This window comes from Corythoichthys intestinalis, chromosome 5, assembly GCF_030265065.1.
Source record: "Corythoichthys intestinalis isolate RoL2023-P3 chromosome 5, ASM3026506v1, whole genome shotgun sequence".
In the NCBI taxonomy this organism is placed as follows: domain Eukaryota; kingdom Metazoa; phylum Chordata; class Actinopteri; order Syngnathiformes; family Syngnathidae; genus Corythoichthys; species Corythoichthys intestinalis.
The window spans coordinates 6,565,107-6,577,105 of NC_080399.1; the positions used below are offsets into that span (position 1 = coordinate 6,565,107).

An 11,999-nucleotide genomic window follows, 5' to 3' on the forward strand; every position below is an offset into this window, starting at 1 on the left:
ATGGCTAGAACCCTCCAGAATGAAGTAAAAATACTCACGTTCATTCATGGATGCACACAGATTAACATTACCTTGCACATCTCAGCTGCACTCGTGTTGAATGTGCACCCGTGTTCCTCATGCCTTTTCGCAGTCCAAATGTGACTCAAAACCAAAACAGGAAGTGACTATGAGCGGTTACCATGGAAATGAACGCGTCGTGAAAACCTAACATTTTCCATTCACAATGCTTTTAGTACATGACTACAATAGTCTTCGTTCTACATACATTATGAGGCAAGAAAAAATAGTAACGCACAGACACTAAGGAAACTAACTTTAATCAGATTACTGGTTTGGAAAAATGAACACGTTAGATTGCTCATGAAAGAAAGTAATCAGATCACAATAACGTGTTACTTGGTAACACTGGGATTGGACATGTATTGCCATCAATGGCAGCCAGTGATTTAAGTAGCTCTGATTTCAGGACACACTCAGGAAGAAACATAACTCTTCTAACACAACACAGAATAGACCAAATTTCTCATGCAAGATGCTTAAATGGTCATGATGTGTTATGAATACTACAGGCAAAGCCCCAAAACCGAGGCATCTCTCATGGCGTATTCATAACTCTTTTTGGATATGAAAGTGATACAGTGTCGGGTCAGCGACCGGAGGCTGTGATAGCAATACAGACGGTTACCGGATCTAGTGTTTACCACGAAAGCAGCGCAAAGTGGAAACAAAGTTGTATTGAAAACAGTGTAACCGAGACGCGGATTAAAATGCCAAAAGCATTTTTCGATGCGGGACAACAAAACAAGTAACCCTACACACACTGACTAGGCCGTGACCCCGCGTTGAATTTGTATGAGCGCGCATGTACGAGCATATGTGAGTAACTTAATCCGTAGTGAGGTGGGCAGATGGGAGCAACGGGCCATGAAAGTGCTATGTGACAGCTCTAAGTGCTCTCACTTGTCTTCCCTTAGCCCTGAGGAAAGCGCAGTCACACCAGTAGAAGCTCCACAGGCACCGGCTCCCGCTATTGTCCTTTTCTCTCTGAGGCCGTACCCACAGTGTATATTTTTACATGTGGTTTGCGTATTGCTTTTCCAGGGTTGGGATTTTTCGGGACCTGAACTTTTGTTTGCGTGTTAGTCATTTGGGGATGGGTTTGAAACAGTAGTCATGGAAAACTGTAAACATTAAGAAACATTAAAAAATGTTAGTGACATCGTAACATAAATATTTGACTATGACGCTTAAACAGTTTAAGTCATCGGGTATTGACGGTAATAGCCGTCCAATCGTATTGAAAACCGAAGCATACAGGAAAAGAAAAACTGATGGCTGATTTGAAATCAGCAAGCAAAAATTGTATAGATTAGGTTAATTAAAAAATGGAAGAGGACTAGGCCCAGTGAAGGAAAAAAAAAATAGTTTTGAAGTGAGAATGATTGTAGCTTTGAAGTGGAGATTCTGAGACCAGACATAGGCGTGTGCCGGTATGAGATTTTGACGGTACGATAACCGTGAGCAAAAATACCGCGGTTTCACGGTATCACGGTATTGCAATTATAGCTCCAAAATTTTTAGATGTATGGGTTTAAAAAAAAAAAAAATAAATGAATAAAAAACTTTTTTTCCATTGAACAGGATTTTTTTTTCCAGAACATATTTGCAAATTAGAACATGAATATAATGTGAAAATAAATAAACAAACAAACAAAAAATAATTCTTCTAAAAATAAATAAATAAAAACACTTCTAAATAAAATTCAAAAAATATATATATACTGTATGACTGTTTTTTGAGGGGGGAAGTGAAGTTTCGCCATTTTCAGCCACTGTGTCAACTCTAGTCGACATGATGTCATGCTTTTGTGTGAAAAAGCATTAAAAAATCATAAGTTAATAAGTTAGTTAAAATTTTATAAGTTAGTTTTATAAGTTAGTTAAAATGTAAATATTGTTGAGGAAAGGTTTCATCTAAAAAATTTTTTAAAAAACTAAAAAAAAAACATTGGGAGTGAGACTTCTTTTCGCAATTAGCGATCTTTGAGGCTATCTTTTTTTTTAACACCCTTCATTCAAGCTTCTCACTCAGCGGCTGTGAGACTTAAAACCTCGACGAAGCTGTTCTCCCAGCTAAGCCTAGGCTAACATTCGTCTTTGTAAGTTTTAGTTAATTTGTATGTTGAATTTAAAAGGAAAATGTGTGTTTTGTTTTTAGCGAACTTTTTCATGGTGCTACTCTGCTACTGCTATCCTGTTGAACCTACTCACACGTGGAAAAATACAACTGTACAATGTTTTAAATGTATTCATAGTGTATATTTCACCCCGATTTGAGAGCTCAATAAATTGAAGAAAAGTACGCCTTGAGTTTGTTTTTGGGTTTGCTGGCTGTTTAGCAGAATAGCTTCACTGACACACGGCAACAGACGGCAAGGGGTGAGCGCTGCCGCACCAAGCCACTTCGGCTGCATTTTGGCATATGAAAAATAGCAAATACCGTACTAAGGTATGACGGAAAATTTTTGTGGTTTTGAAACCGCGACGTTTTCACACCATGGTAAACCGTGAAACCGGTAACCGGCACATGTCTAGACCAGAGTGAGAATTCTTGTTTAAAAGCCAGAATTTTGAGAATAAATTCAGAAGTGTTTAAAGGAAACCTCAGACTTAAAGACTTGTAGGCTCTAATAAGCCACAATTGCTCTTTATTACTAAAATATGTTATTAGAAACACATAAAATATTTTCAGTGATTTAAAAATCTATAATATTTAGTACATGTTTTGACCTAACAAGGGCGCCATGTTTTATGCATGCAATGGACGCTCGGGGTGATGACGTAGTTTGTCACTCACCAGACGAACATTCCCAGTCTTCTGAAATTCCTTCTACAAGGCGAGACGTCCAACACATGCACACATCGGTTAAAAGTGGCGAGTACTTACTATTTGTGTTTATATTGAGTCTTTTATTAATTTTTACATTGCCTCAAAATGCTTCTTGCATGTGTTTCTCTCTCATACTTTCTGGGATTGTGTTTTCTTGTGGTAGCTTTAAAGCAGATTGTTGATCTGTTCACCACATTAGTCACCTAGCATATTTAACCCACCCTTATTTGATATTACTACATTTAAGTATTTTCTTAAGGCATCTGTACTGTGTTCTGACCGTATGCATCTAAACAAAACAAGCTGAAAGCACATGGTAGTACTTTGGGTGTCAAATTTGCCTCTTTCGCCGGTGTAGCACATTTTGGCAGAACACCGTTTTTGTCATACTCTTGACTCGTCTCATCCCATCTTTCCTGTTCATTTTGCTTTTGCTGCTCATTTTGTGAAATATTGACAGTGCTGTCATGCTCATTAATGTTCCTCTCGGGTTCAAATTGAAAGGGTTGAAGAGATGACATGTTAATGTCGCTAGAGTCATACTCTGGAAACCTGGCATCGTAACCAAGTGATCTCAAAGCCCTTCAATGTCAACAAAAATGACGACCTACTAGTTAAACTAATTTTACAAATTGTATAAAAACGAAAACATCAAGAGGGTTTTTAATAACAAATCATTTTAACTCATAGTAACGGTTATCTTTTAAGAACTACAGGTTTTTCTATCAGTGGATCCCTTTAAGTTGAGAACTCTTACTTGAAAGTCAGACTTCTGACTATAAAATCAGAATCCTTTAAAGTGAAAATTCCTACTTGAAAATAATAATTCTGGGATTAAAATCCGAATTCTAATTGGAGTGAGTAAGTGAGTGAGAGTGAGATTTTTAAATCCTTAGAATGAAGTAAAATTGAATGAAACTCAGAATTCTGAGAATAAACTCAGAATTTTTCAAAGTGAGGATTCATATTTCAAAACTCAGAATTCCTTCGGCTGGACTTTCGAGTAAGAAGTTATTCTCAGAATTCTGACTTTATTATAAAAATTCTGAGAATAAAGTCATGTTCACTGAAAGAGTCAGAATTTAAAGTCAGAGCTGACTTTATTATCACAATTCTGACAATAAAGTGAGAATTCTGAGAATAAAGTCAGAATTCTAAGAATAAAATCAGAATCCCTTAAACAGAGAATCAACTTAGAATTTTTCAAAGTGAGATTTCATACTTCAACAGTCAGAATTCCTTTGGCTTGATTTTCAAGTAAGAAATCTTGCTTTATAGAATTCTAAATTTATCCTCAAAATTCTGACTTTATTATCAAAATTCAGAGAATAAATTCACATTAAGTGAAAGTGTCAGAATTTAAAGTCAAAGTGAGAATTCTGAGGAAAAAAGTCAGAGTTGAAAGTGAGTGAGAATTCTAAACTTTGAGAATGAAGTAAGATTAAGTGAAAGAGTCAGAATTCTGAGAATAAAGTCAGAATTCTTTTGGCTTGACTTTCAAGTTATAAGTCTCACTTTAAAGAATTTCGAGTTTATTATCAGAATTGTGACTTTATTATCAATGTTCTGAGAATGAAGTCAGATGAAGTGAAAGTATCATGATTTAAAGTCAGAACTGACTTTATTCTCAGAATTCTGACATTAAAGTGAGAATTCTGACAATAAAGTAAGAGTTCTGACTATCAAGTAAGAATCTTTTAAATTGAGAATTCTTACATGAAAATGAGAATTCTGAGAAAAAAGTGAGAATTCTGACTTGAGAGTGAGAATTCTAAACTCTGAGAATGAAGTAAGATTAAGTGAAAAGTGAGTCACTTCTGACTTCAAGTAAAAAGTCTCACTTTAAATAATTCTGAGTTTATTCTCAGAATTGTGACTTTATGTTCAAAATCTGAGAATAAAGTCAGATTAAGTGAATGTCAGAATTTAAAGTCAGAACTGACTTGAGAATTCTAAGAATAAAGTTAGAATTCTGGCTTAAAAGTAAGAATTCTAAATTCTGACAATGAAGTAAGATTAAGTGAAAGTGTCAGAAATCGGAGAATGAAGTCAGAATTCTGACCATACTTGGTTTTTTTTCACTGGCCCTTATACTCTCCATAAAAAAACTCACGGAACAGAAAATTTTTAAATATAATGTTGGCCATTGTAATATCATTTCAAGCTTCTGATTGGCTACGCTGACCATGTTTTCACTTGATCAGACTTCTTCGGGCCTCAGTTGTGTGAAAGGAAATGTACTTTATTTTTCTTTACAGAAAGGTGTATCCTGAACCATTATTTCCACGAACAAATCCACCCCAGACAGCATGTCTGCCTGCGAGCACTTGGCACCTCATCAATGTGGACTCTGCAAACTTCACAATTGCCATACATGTGCCTTCTCTGTCCGTCCAGCCAAGACTTTTGAGACGCTGTGGTTGCATAGAACCCGACTGGGTTAAAAAAAAAAAGAACTCACCAGAAATGTGCTGTGGGCCAGAACTGAAGAAAACATAATGGCTCCTGACAAGAGCCAGCTCCACCTTCCCATTCCTGAACTCTAATAGAAAGTGGATTAGGACAGAGCTCGCTGTTACCTGTCAACACGTCCTCATTTTAGACCACACGGGAACGACAGATGATGTCATTTTGGGAGTCGTCTTTCTCTTAGCAACTTCTCAGAATCCCTGAATTTATCACTCTTAACTCACATTTTGACATTGGCTACGCATAAATGGGCAAAATTTCCTTACTCCGATCAGTTTTCGGATTAAAATTATGATCGGATGTTTTCATGGACACTAAAAATATTGATCTTATGAACGAACGTTCATTCGCAGGCATCTTCCCAGTTCAAATGGATTGGACGTCTACTTGTGATAACCTTTACTGGACGCCTATTATCGTCTATAGCAGTGAAAGCATTAAGAAATTCCCTTTTAGGGGAATTTTACAATACTGAGTGGAGAGCAGGTCCTTCTGACAAAAGCCACACAACTGTCTCTCCTTTTCTTTTGTGCGCTACTGCACGGTGAATATTCAACACTCCAAGTGGAATGTTTGACACACAGTGAATTTGGGTTCGTGCGCGTTGAAAAATGTGAACCAAGTCAGCCGACTCGTTAAAAAAAAAAAAAAAAAAGAACGTCTCAAGGTGCTGTCAGTTGAAGATTCTAGATTCAAGATGTTTATCGTCATCTGGATAGTAAAAAAAAAAAAAAGCAGACATGCAATGAAATTCTTACTTGCGTGCCTTTCTTTACAAGTGCAGAAAAAGTACATAAAAAAAGGAAAAGAGACTAAAAATGATTCAAAACAGACCAGTTTCGCATAGTTCTGTGGAACATATGGAAGATAATAGCTGTCCAATCCAGTTAAACTTGGTGTTAAAATGGATTGTACGTTCATCGCCGTCAATGGCAGCCAATGAGTTAAAACATTAGTTGCCATGTTACTCTTTATCTTTGGTACTTATTCTTATTCAAAGTGGCGCCCTCTGGCGAATAATTGCTACATTTTAACAAAGTGATGAAAAATGAGTTGTTAAACTAACTCTAAATTATTTTCTGTTACGCTCTCCCTTTTTTAATTGATGATAGTTAAATTTATGCTTTTATGTACATCTACTTCCCCACCATATGGAGTCATTACCATAAAGTGTAATATTACTTTTTTTAGAAATCAATCAATTCAATATTTTACAGTAAATGAAATTTTAGGGAGCAGTAAGTGTTGATGAAAAAAAATACAGAGTCATCATAGCATTCTGTTAAATGAAGCTAACTTCATTACCATAATGCAATGCTTCTCAATCATTTCTGTTACACCCCCCCAGTAAAAGGAAAGTGTTTCGCGCCCCCGCAAGTCTCTGCCGCCACTGTAAATAGTATAATTTATAAAATTATTATTATTATAAATACACCTCTGCATAACATTTTGTCCTTTTTATATCAATTTTATTATAGATCAATTTACGATAAAGTATAACTTTAATCACATTCTTTTGTTTGTAACAGAAAAGACTTAAAGCAAAACTATCTGACTTTTTAGTTTTGGTCAATTTTAGCGACGCTGGTGGACAAAAGCACTAGTGTTTTGGCTTACGGAAGCCAAACTTTCCCATGAGGACCAGCGCACACGCACTTAGTGTCGTAAAATAATCAATGAATCAATGAATCAAAAATCAATCTCACGGTCGCCTGCGGATGGACTATGCAATAGCATATGACGGTTAGCAACCGTGTGGCTAACCCCCAGCGTTGACTAGTTCGGTTGGGGGGGGGGGGGGGGGTCGTTACAGCAGACTAATGCTTATTCTTGAGTATCCTGATAGCCTCCCTTTTTTTCCCTCCTCGGAAAAAACTTTTTGTCTCTATGGTTGCTCTGCCATCATTGCAGAATTCACAACCGTCTTTATAATGAATGGGGAAAGGGGGAAGTGACATATACCGTAAAGCAGTCAGCACATTTGTAGTTTTTTTGTGTGGCAGGGTTCCTGCCCCCTACTCAAAGTTAATGAATGCTGGTGAAAGTGAGACAAACCTCCTCAAGATATAAAAGAGGTGTCATTCAACTAGTTGTCAGTCGAAAAATGTTATGAAAATATTTTATAAAGGACGAAATGTTACCTAGTGTTGCTTTAATTTGCCTGAATTAAAAAAAAATAATTAGAAAAAAAAAAAAGTCACATCCAAACAGTAAAAATACACTCAAGGTCCATTTTTTGACCATTTGATGCTGAAAAAAAAATCAATAAATAACAATAAATTCAAATTGATTTGCAACATTAACTCATGAACACATTATGCCAAATAATATGACTGAAAAAAACAACAATTAATAGAAAAAAAACAACAATGTCAGTGGACAGAGGGGCAGTTCTTATTTTTGCTTACGTTGTGGGGTTATTTTGCACTTGAACTTGGTATGCCACCTTATATGATGCTAAGAGTGCACGCTGGTTTACTGTTGTAACACTGACAAAGCAGAGCGATTGTTGGCAATATTCGGCACGTTTTCGCTGAATAAAAATCAAGCGGCTTATCAGTGTGATTAAGGTCTAATGTCCTTAAGGCTTGGTTCACAATTCCGATTTTTTGTCTGATCTGCTTTTTTGGCGTGGCCGTTCAGACTGCCTTTGTCCACTGAGCTAGTTCAAGTACTACACATGCGCACTAAATTGCAGTCTGACACGCACTGAGTAAACTGACCCGCATAGGCAGAAGAACTAAAACAAATGACTACACATGATAGCTGTACGTCATTGCAGGATGATCGTATTTTGATTTCCAAAAATAGGACACAAATAACAGACATTAATAATACCCGTTTAGTCTTATAATCAAAGTTCATATGGATTGATAGATGCATACACAGATGTCTTATGTGTGTGCGCCTATCAATTTGCCCAGACTCGGCCACAATACTGAAATATTGCTCATTTGGCGCACAGAAAGAAAACCGAGCATTATAAGGCTTATTCTTTTCTTCTTTTATTTTTTATGACTGTGGTCATGCCCGCTTACTGCGTAAAAGCCGAGGACAAGCTAGGCACTATTTGCATGGCTCTGCCAGACTGTTCTACCTGTATTTATCAAACACTGAGAGAAAGGTCTGGGAACCAGCCCATTAACGGCCTCTCGAGCAGGTACAAAATCAATCGACAAATCAGATTCGTTTATTTGCGTGACGTGTTCTTAACGAGCAACGTCACTCTTGCGCGTCGAAAGTCGTCTCAACAACAACACAGATGGTAAACGGGAGAGCCGAGGATATGTTCCAATCCACGGTAAAATCAGTTTTAAATTACCGAAAACACATCGACACGAGTCATTGACAACAGTCTGTCTCGCGCAAGCCATGTTGAATAAACTCCGCTCTCTTCGTATATTTACTTCCGCGCGCAAGTCCCTCGTCCTGCCCTCGTCATTTTACTAACGTCACGTCTGCCCGTCGCTGATTGGTCCACTCCGCTGTCTGTTTGCTGTGGCTTGCTCCGCCCTGGAAATTGTATCTGCGTGAATGGTGGCCAGACTCAATAGCTGGAACAGCGGTGAGTCTGGTGTACCAGGCAAAGGCACTATTGCTAATACACAGTTACATTACTGCCATCCTGACGTAGTTGCTGCATGAATTATGATTTGGGAGACTTGACAGATCAGACCGCCTGGGAAAATGTGGCCCAGATCGGATTTAAACCACATACGAAAGTCACCCCAATCGGCTTTGAAATGGTTCACTTCTTTGCGACTCGTCACGTTCAGACCGTCAAGTTAATGCTTCACTCGAGTCGGAAAAACATGAAAAAATCCGATTTTTGCATTAAGACCTGCGGTCTGAACCTAGCTTAAGTGACGTCTTAATTGATTTGGCTTCTTACTGTCTGCTGCAAACATTGTTAGACACAGTAAAAAGACTTTCTTTCCTCGTCTCCCACTGTATTAAAAGTCAAAACCAAAAGCCAAACACTACATATGCTTCATCATATTTCCTCGTCTTAGCTATTCATATCTACAGTGCTCTTTGCTGCGTGCACTTGTTTGGTTAAAAAATACTGCGCACACTCTGAACATGAGAACGCCGCTGCCACCCACCGAGTGGATGTGCAATTACAATTAATTCTTGTACAACAAAAAAAAGTATGGTCACAGTTCAGGGCCGGCCCAGGCCATTTGGGGGCCCAAAGCAAAATAATGCTAAGGGGCCCATATTTTTGGCCCACCATTTCGTCACAGTGTACTGTGAAACCCATACATGCAATCCAACCCATACGTCCATATTTTGTATATTAATCAGATTTTGTTGCACTGCATACTTCAAACTTCTCACCCAAAATGATTGTCAGTACGTATGGTAGATGGCGCCAACCTTTTTCTAAAAGAGGAAAAGAAGTTAAGGAAGAACTTTTAAATTCTTAAGCTTGTAATCAAGTATCAAAACTCACAAAGTCAAATCAAGCAAACTGTAGTAAACAAAATAAAATATAAATTAAACAATTTCAGTCTCACAATGTACTGTACTGTCACAACCAGTACAACAGTACACAATTGTTATATAAAGTGAACGTCAAATATCACAACAGCAAATAAAGTATATCCAATTTAAAGCAGGTTCAACGTCACTCCCCAGGTTGCCAGATTGTAATGACAAGAAAATGGATGTTCGCATAGATAAACGGCAATGCACGCCACATTATTCACGATGCTCTATTAACAACGTATAAAATGAGGTTGCCAGAATGGGGGGCCCCTAGTGGTCAGGGGCCTTAAGCAGCTGCATAGTCTGCGTATAGGCTGGGCCGGCCTTGGGTCACATGTACCACACCCAGCATCGCGTGCCCCACGATTTGAGAAGTACTGAGTTAACTAGTTTATTAGGCTAGCATGAAATGTATAGATAGTTCCTTCATTAAAATTACCAAAATATTTGTGTTTGTATTTTTATTTTTAGGTTTGATGTTAAAATTTTAAATTAAAATGAAACATTTAAGGGTTTTTTTTTTGTAAAAAGATAGAGGGAAAAATAGCAGACAGTTATGTAATTACAATGGAATACGCACAATAGAAAAAAAATGTCCCATGAAAAATTAGCTTTTTTTTAATTTTTTTTTTTTTTTTTTTACTTTTTGCTGATAAGCATATACATATATATATATACACATATACACATATATATATATATATATATATATATATATATATGTCAAAGGAACAAGTTAAAATTGTTTCAAAATACAGAAATACTTCTTTTTAAAGGATTGTGTCTTATTTTAAGTGAGATGAAATATTGTTTACCAGAAACATTCTTGGTGAGACTTTTTTTGCAGTGTATGCTGTTTTTCCACAAACCCTTTCAGATGGAAATACTTATAAATACAGTTCGCAAAATTAAAAAACAACACTGCTATCAAAGAAATGTTAGTGATATCAAATAGGTCATCTTTAAACTATCATTCAACCACTTTAAAAAGTTTCTGGATAGCATTCACGTCAGCTAGGAATCCAAGATAAAACTGTCAACAATTATTTCATGTGAAAATGTACTAACATACCAACCTCAAATATTATCATTCATCCAACCCCACATTTAAACGAAGCTTGCATCTTCTTACCTGTGCTAAACTTTGTTTTCCTCACATCTGCCACATGGCCGTCTGCATGCGCCGCAGCTTCCCTCAAAATTGAAAAAAAGGAAAAGAAACAGCAGCAGCAACAGTTGACACTCCTTCCTTTCGACTACAAACACACGCAAGTGATCCCGTCTGATAGTGTGAGCACTTTTCCCCAAAATATGTCCACTCCCCTTGCATCCAGCGCTCTTGAACTCTGCGTGCACTCCGAGCGAGTGTTTGCGTGTGCGTGCGTGTATTTGCTTGTGTGTGTGTTAGACTGCGGGCTGGCCCCTAGGGGGACAGACCACTCACTTCTAATTGGACCACTAAGCTCAGTGCGAAGGGCCTCTCAGCATCTGTGCAATTGTAGATGGAGGAGTTTCACAAATGAGTGCTAGTAATATTGGAAATCTACGCAGAGGATAGAGAATGTAGCATAGTCTCACAGCAATTTTACTGTATGAAGTGAATGTGTCTACACGTGTTGAGTGAAGCTTTTTAATTATCACAACATTCCCCAATAACAAATTTTCATTGCCATGGGTGTGGCCAAGATGAACAGCAAATTTGTGGTCCGCGTATGGGAGTGAATGATGGTCCACATCTGGCCCATGTATATGTAAGCTATGTTGAACCATCACACAGCCAGATGGCTACGGCAGCTGTGCCAACGATCAAGAATTGTTCCTTGGCATGTCTGTATGGCTGAATTCTGGTAAAACCAGATGGCTCCCATATGGCCCACATGTGGCTCACAGACGGAAATCCAGATTTCACCCAGAAGTCAAACTGATTTACACCGCAAAGATTTTTTACCTGGCTAACTTCTGGTGGTGAAAGATTGGCCGCATCTGGGCCTAGGGCAGTGCTTCTCAATTATTTTCTGTTACGCCCCCCCATAGGAAGACGTAAACGTTCCGCCCCTTTGTCCATTGACACCGTTCAAGTATTAAGCATGCGCAGTAATTCGCAGTCCGACACGCGTTGAGCAAGAAGACCCGCATGCGCAGAAGC

General features: G+C 37.9%; 1 protein-coding gene across 1 annotated transcript in view; it reads right to left on the reverse strand.

The window, feature by feature from the left end:
• Window positions 1-11,169, reverse strand: part of sema3d (sema domain, immunoglobulin domain (Ig), short basic domain, secreted, (semaphorin) 3D) — a 100,285-nt gene extending 89,116 nt beyond the window's left edge. The window contains exon 1 of the mRNA XM_057836902.1: window positions 10,986-11,169. The gene's annotated coding sequence lies outside the window, so the exon portion shown is untranslated. The remainder of the gene's footprint in view (window positions 1-10,985) is intronic.
• Between the last annotated feature and the right edge of the window lie 830 nt (window positions 11,170-11,999).